The 15,401-nt window shown below is 38.6% G+C and overlaps 1 protein-coding gene and 1 long non-coding RNA gene across 2 annotated transcripts in view; one reads left to right on the top strand and one right to left on the bottom strand.

Moving 5' to 3' along the window:
- The window catches only part of LOC131430655 (epidermal growth factor receptor), a 295,688-nt gene that overhangs the window by 77,048 nt on the left and 203,239 nt on the right, over positions 1 to 15,401 (top strand). The window lies entirely within an intron of this gene.
- On the bottom strand, positions 222 to 1,018 carry LOC131430656 (uncharacterized). Its single transcript, XR_009229550.1, has 3 exons — positions 863 to 1,018; positions 588 to 790; positions 222 to 490 (listed from the first exon to the last, which is right to left on the bottom strand). It is a non-coding gene; the product is annotated as an uncharacterized LOC131430656 (long non-coding RNA).

Below are 15,401 nucleotides of genomic sequence, written 5' to 3'. Positions count from 1 at the left end.
AAAAAAATGAAACAAATATTGAAAAGAATCCCAGCTCCAATCGATCTGTCCGAAAAACGATTGCTCCAGCCTGGCATTCAATCAGCTAGCTCCGGGTCTCCAAGCGCGGTTCCCATCGTACCACACGTTCCCAGCTCATAACTTTCGTCATAATTGAGACAATTAAAATTACTGCAGCCTTCCGATGATGTCCCAGCTCCCGCTCGGCAGAGCGACGGCGACTGTGAGAAACTTGTCCGCATCGGCGACATCATTTTTATATACGATTTTTAATGATTCTTTCAAGACGGCTGATGCGGTTGAGAAGGATGGTTAGCAGGATATTTGGCTACTTTCGTCGGCAGATCCCTCCGTAGAAATTGCTTCATCGCTGTTTCAAGCTGCCTTCGTGGAATGACACTCTGGCTGGAAGATGGCAGCATACTCGCTGAGAAGTGACGGTGATTTATTCCCTCTGAAGAACAGTGCAGTGAATTTTTTTTTCGCTCCGCTTTTCGAGTGGTTCCGAGAAAAAGGGGTGGATCATTGACAAAAGGAACATGAATTATTATAACAAACAAGAAGGGTTGCTGGAGTGGTTTGTGTACTTTCGGATGCTAAAGAGGAACAAATTTTGATGGATTGATCAGAAGTTTTTCTATGGTGGATCCTCCTATGAATTGAGTTGCTCAATTAATTTCCGATTCATCTGTGCTGTCATGTGCTTGACACTGAAGGGCTGCCGAAGAGCTCATTTGAATAGTCCGGAAGGGGTGCGTGTTGTTCATTAAGGAGATCCTGTTTGCTACTGCTGTAACCGGAAGGATGTTGTTGGGTTGCTCTACTGGCAGTCGTAGACAGAAGAAAAAACAATAATACCTACCAATGTAATAGTGGAGTATGATGGATATTTTTTTTAATTCTCACAGCGTCGGATGATGGATCGATGCTTGAGGTTGTCTGTGCCTGCTGAAAGAAACGCACTCATTCGGGATGTGGCTGTCATACTTCGTTGTTTGTGCTCATGGCAATGGTTGCTGCGATGCAGCCACAGCCGCAATGAGGGCTATGATTTGAACACCTCGACCATTGACACTGATCGGTAATGACGAAAAACGGAAGTTAGTTGTAATTATCACTTGTGCGGTTGACTGTTTGTGGTGTTCGGGGACTTCGAGAATGCGGTGGGAACCAACCAGTGGTGTTGTATTCGATCAAGTTGGAAACTAGCTGGCCGCTATTTGCCTATACGCCTTATCTGAGGTGAGCTTGGAATCGATAGTTTTTGTTTGATTCGAATGACAAACAATTGGCATACATAACGCTGACCAGCTGAATTTGTTCTTCACTTGTCCGACCGACCATAACCGAGCTCCGGGTGTGTTGATTTTAGGGTTACCACCTCGGATGCATCTCTCGCCCAGCTGCAATTGAATAGAGATATCTTTCCGTGATATGTCGGAAATTGTGATCATTGTGATGCGATAGCAGAAATGCCATATAATAATTGTGATTTAATATCTCACGCTGCAGTCGTACTTGAGTACTGATTAAAGCAAAAAATTCGTACTATGTTTTATTATTTTTTATCTTCCGTCATGATCCGACTCATGCCGTCACCTTTTGCCGAGAAAGCAAAATTTTGCTCACCGTTTTTCGCTTTTCATGATGTCTATCATTCAGCTCACGAAGAACCCATTTCCTACCTTCAGAATCATATCGCGTAGATGATCAGAAAAAGCTTGGCGAATAACGTTAAACTTTTCTGCCATTTGTATTTTGAGATTGGGCATTGTTTTCATTCAAAAATCTTTGGAATTGGACTTCTTCGAATTTTTTGATAAACCTGTGCGTTCTTTACAGCCCTTATTTTTTAGATAGTTTGAATAATCGTTCTCTCGACCAATGGATACACTTCAATAAGAATTCAATAGGATTCAGTAGCACTTTTTTCAATCAAAGTGATGAGTCAACAGTGTCAACGCCATGAGCAAACCCTCTTTAATTGGCATGAATTTCGACCTGTTAACTTAACTAAATGCTTAACGACGCTTGTTTGCAAATTTACATAATAGCAATGGTTTTTTGAAACGTGATGTTACAACCAAAAAGACGCAGTATTTTTATTATGGTGAATTAATCCTTGTGTGTAGTGACATTCTTGATCAAAACTGGCACTCTTAGTACTTGAAACACTGTCAGATGAGCTTCGGCGTAACAACACACTACATTGATGATGTGATACGAAACACGATTAATTTTCAGTGCCTGTGAATTTGAGAACAGAAAACTAGACGTAATAACTATAGGCATGTAAGAAAGAACTATTTTATTTAAAAAATTATAAATGGGAAACTAAACTTCATGTCTGACTATTTTTCAATATTTTTTATTTTGTTGTCATTTAGGAGCTTTTAGTACCATATACTCACGTTTATTTTTCGACACAACAGTGCATTAACAGTTTATGTGAAACTGCAAATGACACCTTGTGGTTCCACAAAAATCGCTAAACAGACGTAAAGCTAATGCTACTTGCAAAACACTTATTAATGTCTTTCCTGAAATGCCGTACGAACAGACATGTGAATACTTTCTGGTTATCATCATCATAAGCTCGTTATCAGTTCGCTTTCACATCTCATCCAAGTCAGTCGATGAAAATAAAACCGCTTACGTTCGGAACAGCAGAAACCAAGTACAGTATTGTGTAGTGAACAAGAGAACGATCTCGAAATGAGTGAACCAAACGAACAAAAGCTACCGCAGCCAATACGAAAGAATACAATTGTTTTTGACTTCAGTCAGTGCAAAATTCGACCTTCGATACGAGAACTTGAAGAAGCAAGTTATCAAATGAATTTTGATATTAAACGTGTGCCTTTAATTCAATGCAATAAGACAAATAATGTTGTTTACATCCAGTTTTATGAAGAGTTGGATGCAATTAAAAACGTGCACTATATGGAGCATGAAAACATCAAACACAACATACCAGTTTATATGGAAGATAGTGCTATAGAAGTGCGTGTACATGATCTACCCTAAAGCGTCTCCGATCCTTTTATTCGCGAAATTTTTTCCCAGTACGTAGAGATTTTTTCCACCGAAAAGGAAGTATGGAAGAACTTTTTCCCCGGTAATCTTAATGTCGTACGTTTGTTACGCATGCGCTTGGAAAAGGCTATACTTTCTTATGTGATTTTCGGCCAGAATACAAGGGTTCCGTGCAAATCACTTTCTATCTATGACAATCTGATGGCTACATGTCAATATTGTCAAAAAAGTCTTGTGATAAACTGGACAAAAAGACATTACACCAAAGGACAACGGTACTTCCTTCTAACCAACCTCAAACATACTCAGCACATCGGTGACAGTCATCAACAACAATGAAGCATCCTCCTCAACGAAACCATCAGTATCCCGTATAGAACAAGGTACACCAGCTGCAGCTAACAACTAGAAGCTAGATGAGTAGATCGTCGCGTGGTACTGCTAGGATCGTCTGAGCGCCAGTGAACCGGAAGTCACGCTCCAAACGGAATCATTGGATCGACTTAGCCATCCTCTCGGTCGGGTCGTAGATGCGTACCGTAAGCGTCGGTTTGGGAGGACTTCCCTCGTCGGGGAACCCTCCGTCGGTGTAGACTAGATCTTTTGGCGGTGAGTAGTCGAGTAGTTCCGCGACGTAGCATCAGTTTTGGGTCGTCGATGCGCCAGTGAACCGGAAGTTACCCTCCAGCCGGCATCACTAGACCGACCTCGTCATCCAACTGGTCGATCCCTCGAGAGCAGGATGCTGATCCACATTCTGCATAAATCTGGGGAGGGTGCTGTTAGCAAAGGCTAAAAGCACAGATTTCATGATGTCATATGGGGACGGGTATAGCGTGATGGGTAAGTCGATGCCTTTCACGCAGCCCGCCTGGGTTCGATTCCCAACCCCGCACATAGGGTCAGAAAGTTTTTCTGGCCCGAAGAGGCGAATGACATTAATGTTAAAGCCTCTATAATTGAAACAAAAAAAAAAAAAAAATGATGTCATATGTCTTTACCGGGCGAACGATAGAAACGAAAATATATCAAATTTTGCGTGTAGCTTGTGGATGTTGGCTTGCGGTGTATGAAAAATGTTAAGTAAGATTAAAATGTTTCTGCATAAAACATGTTCTTTTTCCGCAATCCTACACACCTAGAAAAATATCGTGTAAATTTACGTGCTCTGAGACCGTTAAATTAAGAAATTACGAGCATCATCAATGACTCATTTCTACAGTCGATTTAACACATATTTAATTCATTCTGTCATATTTTTAAGGCAAAAACATACAAATTCACGCGTCTGCTTGAAATGTGGGTTAAGTTTGACACATACACTAAAGTCTTTTTTTATGGGTTTTTTCATGCGAATTTTCAGAGCTATGCGGTTTTTTTATGCGGTACGTAAATTCGCATAAAAAGACTTCAGTTTACCTTAATCATTCTTGTAAAAATCAGTCATTTTACGGATTACGTGATAATGACTTGTGTCATATGTAGATTTGCGTCACCAGTAACTTTTATATTTTTGCATTTCTCATATAGAAAGGTTATCCAATCACTTGAAAAACCGACTATCGAAAAGTGTCATATACCATTCGACTCAGTTCTTCGAGCTGAGCAATGTGTGTGTGTGTGTGTATGTGTCAATTAATCTCACTAGGTTTTCTCGGAGATGGCTAGTGGTCAAATATATAAAAATGTATCTCACTCACTTTTCTCAGCGATGGTTGGACCGATTTCCACAAACTTAGATTGAAATGAAAGGTCTTGTGGTCCCATACGGAATTACTGAATTTCATTCGGATTCAACTTCCGGTTCCGGAGCCCAATTCGTTTTCTTAAGGATGACCTACGCAATCATTCTGTTTTATCTTGTATGTTATACACAAACAACCTATTGGTTTCTTTCAAAAATCGAAAAGAAAAATTTTGAATAGAATACCACAATATTATATACATGAGAAAGGCATCATTACACCACTAGGTGGATTAAAACAGGTTTTTACTGTGTATCTTTACATCTACCGAGTATCAACCTGACTTTCCTTGGGTATGGATTAAATGTAAAGCTAAGCTAATGCGTATTTTGAGTCATAGCGAATTAAATCATAGGCATAGTCAAGAATCGTGACCCGTACTGCGGTCCGGCAGCTTCTTGTAGCTGCGACACTGCCGGGTGGGCCTGCGTGCAGATGGCAACCCGAGATGATTTGCGGTCCCGTTTTCAAACGAATGTTTCCATTTTGTCAATCGACCTCGATCAGATCAGAAACAATTCCGATTAAAACCATCCGAAATGTGACACCCAATGGCTTTTGTGTGTACATTAAACGACGAACCGGCGGTGTAAACATCCACCAAACTTGAGCTTAAATGTTAAATTCTCGAAAACCACAGTTGAAGTTGAAGTTGAAGCCAATTTCGACGAAATCCTGCGTTGCAAACCGCTCATATTTCATTCCTTATAAATACGTTATGTCCTCAATCAGCCCGAATCGGACGAGACAGCCAGGTCGCAACAAGATAGCCCCAAGCGAGCGGCAAAAAGCAACCGCCAAAACCGCTATCGCCGAGCATTATCCAAGAGAGTTCCTTTCATTTTGCCCATATTGGTCCCCGCTGCTCGGTGTAACAACAACCAGTTATATGGCAAATTTAATGTTCGGTTCATCGGGTTCAGTCTGCCACTAACCGGGCGAAAGGAGAGATCGATTCTTGCCGTTTTTGGTAGCTTGGGCTCACATATCTCCATCACCATCATCACCATCATCATCGTTGTTGTCATCATCATCATCCTCAGCACCAGTTGAAGCAGCAGCACCAACAGGTTCTTGTGCCTTTTCTGGAGCGCCTGTCCCTGTGTTAGGGACCCGTTCGACCATAAACGGGTACCGTGAGCATCCTGCTTGACATGCAGGGCATCGTTGAATCCAGTAGCAACAGCAGCCTAATGATTAATGGCTATTTAAATACGATCACTAATTTCAGTCTTCTGGATTGTTGGCTCTTTTCGTTTTTGTTCACCGAGTACCCATAATTTCGCGTACCGTTATGAAACAGGGAAATGCCATCAAACTAGCACCTTATTTGCGTTTTCGGTCGTGATGGGGTTTGGGGTGTGCGCGAAGCTTGAAATTTATTTCTGAATTTTCTTAATATAAGATAGGTATACTATAGGTGCCATTGCACAGTTTCTACACTTTCAACTAAAAGTCTAATTCTTTTTTATTGTGTATCTTTCCAGGTGAGTGAGGCGTTACTTTAATTACTGCTCATATCCGCGCGAACGACGTGCCAGTTTTTGGGGGCCCAACGCAGTGGCATTCAGGAAGTAGAAGTGGTAAGCTCCCATAGATTGAAGCGCATTAACGTGCGCAAAAGTCATAAACGTAGGAAACGAATTGAATGGAAAGGTGCCGTGCGGCTGCTGTCCAAACGAGTGGCTTATTTAAATATGAATAACAAAATAATGGGATGCCTTCTTGGTTGGGGAGTTTTAAAAACGGCCCGAATAGTGGCTTCTTGAAATATGGATGCGTTAGCATACTTCAAATTTTAAGACTCAATGCATCGCTCGTATGAAGCTATAAAAATGCTAATTAGGCAGAATATTTACGGAATCAAAAGGGATACCGTCTGGTTCGACTGAGCGTTCAACGATGGTAGGTTGGGGCGTTGAACAAATTTTATCTTTTCAGAAGATCGACAGATTTATACTTGTTAGTTGGTTTCATTCTGTTCGCAACCGTGCATAAATAATAGGGACCGAACTGTCTTATCTCAATGTTCATTTATATTTACAAGATTAATTACTTTTTTTCCTTATAGAGGCGAAATCATCAGCTTAAACATAGGGCGTTGCAAATCAATCCGATATCCCAAAAAAGTGAATGTGTATGTTTGAACTATCCATGCAAAATAAAAAAACACCAAAGATTCCTATTTTAGGAATAAAAGTAAAGATTATTCTTCATTTATCCTTGTTTTGTTCGATTACAACTTCATCAAAGAAATCATTTCCTCTTTGGAAAATACCATTTCTCTTCAGGTATTCTCCAACGGCATTGGCTCATTTCACCGAATGAATCAATTTACCCAAAACAGGCATTTTGTCAAATGCCAGTTCGCTCATTTTATTTATTTTGCTGAGCATAACTTGCCTAGCGCATACTTTTTTCTTGCTCTATAATACTGGGGCTCTTCGTCGTCGTCGGTGTTTATCGTTAAAGATGATTTCGGTAGAAAATGGAGCTTGTGACTTGTTGTCGAAAATATCGATCCTAATGGGAAAACTTGAAGCCTTGAAGATCAATGTGGAAACCGATTTCGCTTCAAATATAAAATGTTCTTCATTTTTACTTGCATGTCTTTATACATTATAATTTACGATATTATTTCTAGGAAAAATATTTATTTGTAAGCAAATACCATCTTAATATTTGGTTCTTTACAAGGATCAGTTTTATTCAAAGTTTTATCAATCGCAATAATTATAAATGCAACTATGATAGTTAATGATAATTCGGACCAAAGGGTTTTTCAATTTTTATGTATAAATTGAAAAAGAATCTGTTTACAAAAAATCACAATGAAGATATCGAGGGATACTAAAATGCCAAAGTGCGGAATTTTTAAATACATTTCATTAACAGCTATAAAAAATGTCCTGTTTAACGCATTCTGGCATATTTTTAAATGCTGCAAGATGTAAATTTACACGTCTGCTTGAAAGCTGATGTATGTTTGACTCATATCTCATATCACTAGTAACATTCATAATGTTTGCTCAGTAGTGTTCCGTTCTGGATGATATATCGCACAAATATTTTCGAAAGTATGCTATTTCAGAATATGCAAAAAATTGTTCGGTGTTTTGAACCCAAGATCTAGAATACCGGAAAATTTAGAACTAATGGAAATTCGTTCGTATTTCCCTTCGATGGAATGAATTTCTAAACTGGCATGCTAATGTTTTCATGCTATACAAAAAGTACATTGTTGTTGTTTGACACATACACATACACACATACATACACACAGAGACATTGCTCAGCTCGATGAACTGAGTCGAATGGTATATGACATTTGGCCCTCCTTGATTTTTCAAGTGATTGCATAACCTTTCTATATGAGAAAGGTAAAAATAAAAAATAACTGTCTTTTCAACCGAAGCCCGACGAACTGAGCAAATGTCCGTGTATGTAAACAAACTAAGATTCAAATGAAATGGTCTCTTGGTCCTACTATTGAATTTTACCCGGATTGAACTTCCGGTTCGGGAGTAACGCCGTAAAATGTGCAAAAAATGCACTCAATTTTCTCACGAATCGCATAACCGATTTTCATCAACTCAGATTCGAATTAAAGGTCTCATAGTCCTAGAACCCGCGATTGAATTTCATCTGAATCGGACTTCCAGTTTCGGAGTTACGTGGTAAAATGTGCAAAATGAATTAAAAAAGTGCACTCAATGTTCTCAAAGACCGCACGATCAATTTTCACAAGCTTAGGTTCAAATGAAAGGTTTTACAATATTTCATAACCCTACCGAATTTCATCTAGATACGACTTCCGGTTCCGGAATTATAGGCTGATAAGTATAAAAATTCGGTTTTCAGGAGAGTGTTTTTACGCATGACACTAAAAAATCTAGCCAAATACTTTCAATTATACCATATATTTCTTCAGTTGGATAGGTCTGGTTAGTTGATGAGCAAATACCACGATTTTGGGCACACAGTTGATGGTTCCTGGTTCCTGAAAAGTGCTAGTGTGCTCCGAACCGGAAATCATTTTAATTTCTCAGACCAATTCTCGCCAACTCAGATTCAAATGGAAAGTATTATATTTCCATAAGTTGATGTAGAATTTTTTCCAGACCCGGTTTCCGGTTCCGGAAATACAGGGTAGTGTGTTTGAAATTGCAACCTGCCATAAAGAGCGATAGTAAAAAAATATAGAAACATTCAAAATTTCGCCCAAAATTGTTTCACATATAAATGTTGCTGACGAAACAAACTGATTTAAGCAATACAGGTTCCCAGCTCCCAATTCCGGAAGTACTGGAAATAGTGGTCAAAAACGGAACTCTCTCCATTTTCTCAGAGACAGCTGAGTCGATTTTCACATACTTAGGCTTAAATGAAAGGGCCTGCGTCTATAAAAATACACCGCTTTTGTCTTTTGTTCGGATCTGACTTCCGGTTCTGGAACAACAGAGTGAGACGTGTTCAGAGCGAAAATGCAAAAAAAACGGAGAATTAACTTGAGTTAAAACTGGTTAAAATTGAAAAGGCTTGAAAATCAATGAAAACATGAATTATATGAGAAAGATATCATACCACCACTAGGTGGATTAAAACAGGTTTTCAATCCCACTACCCAAGTAGCACGTTAAATTGCTGTCCTGTATTTTTCTACTGATTTTGCAATTTATCAAATCAGTTTATATTACTATTCTAGTAACTGTTATGTTATGGGAAAAATCGCAATTTTTCTTTGTTGTTCAACATATCTTTTAGTTCTTCTGTTGTTACGAACATTTATTCACAATTGTTGTGTAACTGATGCAAAAACTTATGCATCGATCCCATTACAAATGCAGCAATTAAAACAGCGAAAAAACAACAGTGAAACTCATGGACTACTACGTAATTTAAACAAGAATTGAATTGATTTTAACAAAAACATAGCAAACATAATTTCAAATGGATAAGTTTCACATGTGATTTTCTATACAACTGCTCGTAACACACACATAGAACTTTAAAAATATTCTGCACATAAATAAATGATAATACTACATATTGTAGAATTGATCTTTTATGTTTTAGTAAATAGAAAATCAACAACGAACTGCATTTTTATGGTGTAACATGTCTTCGTACACCTGAAATTTTCAAGCGCCTTTGAAATATACGTGTATTGATGATTGCACATCAATTTCTGTAAAAACAACAATCTATTCTTTTCAATGAATATGATCGAGAGAGTGTTTAAAATATGTACCTTATGATCAAAAAAGAACCGGAATTTTCATTTTAAAATTCCCGTGCGTGTCCAATCGGTTTCTCTTTTTTATTCTCTCAACGTTGGCAACACTTTTATACACATTCTGTCAAATTTTGATGCATCTCGTACGATTAGTTTTTGTTTGGCGTCTATACAAAGAAGTTGAAAAATTTTCGTGTGGCGATTTTTATAATGGATGAAAATTTAGAACAACGTGCGTGCATCAAATTTTGTGTTGCAAATTGATTTAAGTGTTCCGAAACGTTGAAAATGTTAGAAAAGGCCTTTGGTGAATCGTGTCTAGGAAAAACACAGGCATACGAGTGGTATAAACGCTTCAAAGGTGGTCGTAGAAGCTTGGATCATGATGAGATCACTTGCCGCCCAACAACATCTGTTAATGAAGAAAACATTGAATCGGCGAATCAAATCGTGTTGCAAAATCGTTCTGTACCGATTAGAGAGATTGCTGTGTTGTTGGGCATCTCTTATGGATCAGCCGAACACATTTTAACAGATGTTTTTGGGTTTGAAACGCGTCGCTTCTCGGCTGGTGCCAAAAAAGCTGAATTTCATTCAAAAACAGCGTCGTGTTGATGTGGCCAAAGAGATGATTTCCAACGCAGATAGTGACCAATATCATCAACCAAACACCGTACTCTCCAGATATGGCCCCGTGTGACTTTTTCCTCTTCCCCAGACTCAAATTGCCATTGCGGGGAACGCGTTTTGAGACCATAGAGACCATGAAAGAGAATTCGCTACGTGAACTAAAAACCATACCTTCGGCGGCCTATAAAACTTGTATGGAAAATTGGATCAAGCGTTGGCATGCATGTATTGCCGCAGGAGGAGAGTACTTTGAAGGCGATAATAAAGAAATTTATTTAAAATTTAAATTTTGCATATAAAAAAGTTATTAAACATTCATACACCTTTTCAGATGATTTTAATCATATTGATGTTTCAATTAATCTGAAAAATCTTTAAATGAATTTTTCTTCAATACTTCCAATATGGCATCGAGGGTAACAGTGTGTTGAAAAGAAAATGGTTCACCCAACGTAATAATATATTTTGCCTGAATAAAAGGAAATATAAACATGTAAATATTGAAAAGAGAAATTTTTGTTTTTATTTTTATCAAACTAGTTGACTTAAACAACAATACGGTATAGTCATTCATCTTCGTGAACCCGACATTTGTGATACGCACTGTGGGTATTATTTTGGTGAGCCCATGTGCTTTAGTTGCAATAACAAGTTGCTCAAGCGGTAATATATAACTATGATGAACCTAACATTTTGTTTAATATATTTGAAAAGTGATGTCAGGTCTGTTCGTTTTTTCGCGAGATGAAAACCGAATACAAACTATTTGATTTGATTTTTGTTTTCAATGCGTATGTAATGCTGTATTTCTGAAACTTTTATGATAATATTCTCATGTCGGTAAGTTTTACTTTCATTTCAAGCAGATAAATCTGGTACAACTTATTTACAAGTTTCGAATTGTTTCTCTAAAAATGAAGAAAAATGCACACACTGACCTAAAATTTTATGATGCAGCCGAAACTATACGAGTAATTGCGTGGTTTTCAATTCGGCTTATCATGTTTTGTCTTGCGGAGAGCATAAATTCACTTTTTTTTCTTCACTCGAGATATAGAGCCATTTAGGCATATATTGATTCCGATACAATTATAACAGTCATTTGGAAATTTTTTGATAAGTTGAACAATTGTTTTTGTTGCTTTGTTTTTACATGACGATGTGAAAATTTTTGCAGAGCTTCTATAACTGCTAGTGCAACTTGGGCAAGTTGGTGATTTGCTGCACAATTGTTTTAGATGTACTTCTATAGTAATTTGTTCGGTAATATTGTAAAACTTATCAGGTTTTAATATATTAAAAAATCTTTCTGAACATATCAAACATAAAAAATCAATTCTAAAACAATTGTAGAACCTCATTAAATTTCAATAAGTTACATTTGCTAATTGGGTACTGACGCCATCTTTCGAAAATCACTCGAAACCTTATTCGAAGCCCAACACTAACTAATACTTTTTTGTAACTTCACTATCCGTTATAATTATTGCGGATCCATGGACGATGAACGCAATCACAAGAATAGTGCACTCATAATTGCTGTGATTTACCACCGAGCATTTGAATCACTTCATCAGTAATAATTCATGTCTTAGATTGGTTGTCGGCAACATCGTTCACCGACAGCTGCTAGGGCCGGGGCAACTTTCGGCACTAATGGCAAGAACAACTGGCGCATCTTTATCTATTTCGATAATGTCAGATCCCGCATGTGGCAACGCGAACAGAACTGGGAAGGCTAGCAAAAAAAAACAAAACTTGTTAAAGAAGAGCTAGAACAAAGTGCCAACGATTACTGCTAGCTATGGCAGCAAATAATCGTAGCAGATTCAAACAAATTGGCATTTTATTAAAATCTGAATCCCACTTTTTCATGTGTCACATGTGCATTGCATCTACTGGAATTGGATGAGCCCGAGCGATCGACGGCAGGCAGCAGTAATCGGCTTCACAGGGCAAACAGACGGAATGTGCTGATCCGTATGGATCCAACTGTGTTTGTTTTAATTTCCCTATCGCCGCGGCCCGTCGTCGATCATCAGTGCCGGGCGGGCATGTCGGCATCAACCCGGCTGGATTGTAAATAAACAAACAAGTGTGAATTTTAATCGCTCCCGTTCGTCGCAGAGAAGAAGGGTTTCGATTGTTCCGCGGTCGGCCACGCCGTCTGTCTCCCGCTCGATAGAATTCGGGATCGAGTTTCGATTGCTGCGTAGGACGGTGCAATTGAATCGCGAGTTGATCGAGTTTACACTTTTTTCGTTGATGAAATCAGTCTAATTGTTCCCAACTAAAATCATCCAGTTCTGTAGAATTTGATCCGATGTTGTTATTTTTTATTTTTTTTTGGAAAGAAGAACTCACATCGACCATTTAACAAGATATACACTTACCGGGTCTCGGCAGGAACAGCATATGGCGCATGAAGGTTCCAAAGATGAAAGAAAATACAGCACAAAAACGGCTACAGACTGGGAAGGGACACACAAAAACCGATCTTCGTGCGTACATCTTTTAAGCCGCTTGTCTGTAGGTTCGGAGAGATACTTCCCCGAACAAATAAGTAGATTCTCAAGAGGGAGATATAAAAAATAGATGCAAAGAAAAGACGGATGCTGAGCAGAAGGTCCCAGTCAAAGCAAAGATCACGATCGGGACGGTATTCGCTAACTGGAGAATGATTGTTGTGTTTGAAGGTCGGACACGATACTTTCAAGCATTGGTTTTTTATACTTCTAATTCCAGTATTATTTTTAGAGCTTATCAACCGTTTCACCAGCGGTGGATGTGGTCATGGAGTTCTCTAACAGTTACCAGCGTATGGTAATGTTGTTTTACATGTGTAGAATTAGTCTCGAAACAACAAAATAAATTTCAGCAAGTTCACCTTCCTCGCTTTCCTGGTGAACACATTCTCCCACAAAATAGAGCCCACTACTATCCATCTCCCACTGCATATCACCCTGAAAGCCTACACCCAATCTGCCAGTTCGAACGCTCCCGAAATGGCTAAAGCGAAGATTAATGGACCTACTCGAAAAGTTTAGAAGATCCAGAATACCATCATCGATCTTCGTGTTTTTTTTTCGTTCCGTTTTTTTTGCCTGCTTGGTTGGCCGACGAAAGCGGAATCAACCTCACCGATCTTCGTTCCCAGAAATTGTAGCCCAGCTCTAAACGACGATGCAACAGACATACACCTTCGACCACATACACTCGAAGACTAGTACATAATTGTACGGTCCAAGGTGAACCAAAGTGTGTTTTTTTTTTGCTTCATCCGCAACAATCTCACGTGATATCTCCAAGATCCGATCTGCGAAAAGGGTTTTTTTTTTGGTTTGAGCTATGTTTCTTCGGGGGCTCTTGGTTAACTCATTTGTGGCTCGCGCGCTCCACGACAATTTATGAATGAATCAGTAAACTTCGACCGGTCGTCAATTTCATTCCGAAGGATGTTCTGGCTCTTTCGACCGCTGTTGATTTATTAGTGATGAATATTAATCATTGATGGAGAGCTTACGCTTTTTTTTCCTGCTGCACGGCTGCTGGTCGATCACCTTCTAGTCCACACTGCGATGGTTCACCTTCTGATTGGAGCTTATGGAGCGGAAATTGGTCACTAACACACGTAAGTGCTCTGTAAGACCAGAGGGAGTTCGGTGCAGGCCTCAAGATGAGTCGGCTCTTCTGAGCCGAGTGGATCATCATTTTTTCACGTTTTTTTTCTGAGCTAAATGGTTAAGCTAATGTTTAGTTTACGAAAGGAGCACAGCCGAAGGGTTAAAGAGTGTGTCGAAGCACCAGTAGAAAAAAAACCGGAGCCCTCTGATCGCACCGGAAGATCGGAAGTAATCCATTCGTGAATGGGAGATAGAAAAAAAGAAACGAATTGCCATCTTACGGTGAAATCTTTCGCCGTGGAATTTTTTTCCCGGTGGGATAGCATCTCCACGTGGTTTTACCAGAACCATTGCAAAGTAGGAGGAAATGTTTTAGACAGATGATTTATGATTATGCACACCTTAGGGTAGCCGTTTGTTATGTTATTCTTTTTAATCAGATACGTTATGCGAGCCATAAATCATAGGCTTGTTCATTTACGTATCAAGTTGTATCTCTGCTGGAAACGTTATGATATAGAAATATAAGGCCAATGAAGAAAACAGAATATATTAAAACCATTTGTTTTTTTTAAGTTTCAAAACATTCTGAAGCACCTAGTCGTTGATAGAATGACTGAAGTAGACTACACTCAGGTTACTGATTCTAATGACTCAAACAGCACGTTTTCCATTTGCTTCATTTTATCGTACAGCAACCGAAACAGATAGGAACAATACTTTTGAAGTATCTGTAGCTATATGTTTGAAGATAAGGAAAACAGTTTTTATAAAACCAAAATAGAAAATAATAGTCGGTTTTTTTATTTATATTGAATATAAAATGTAAAAAAAAACTTTTTGTGTACTTTGGAGGTTCACTCTCTTCTCTATAAAATATCTAGAAAATGCGCTTCAAATACAAAGAACTTTATCTCCGAAAGCATTCGATGTTCGTTTTCGGAACTTTCAATTAATTTATCAGAAAATATATCTACCAATTAAAGCAGTATATAAAATTCGATTATCAATATAGTGCCTCCTGAAATTGGCTCGTACAGAAAGTCATTCCACCAATTGCAACTTCGCTGAAAGTATTAGGTGTACAACTTTGCTTCCGCCGTTTTTTTTCCAAAATTTAATGCTTTATTG

Source organism: Malaya genurostris, chromosome 2 (genome assembly GCF_030247185.1).
Source record: "Malaya genurostris strain Urasoe2022 chromosome 2, Malgen_1.1, whole genome shotgun sequence".
Taxonomy (NCBI): domain Eukaryota; kingdom Metazoa; phylum Arthropoda; class Insecta; order Diptera; family Culicidae; genus Malaya; species Malaya genurostris.
This window is presented reverse-complemented; position numbering and strand designations above follow the sequence as displayed.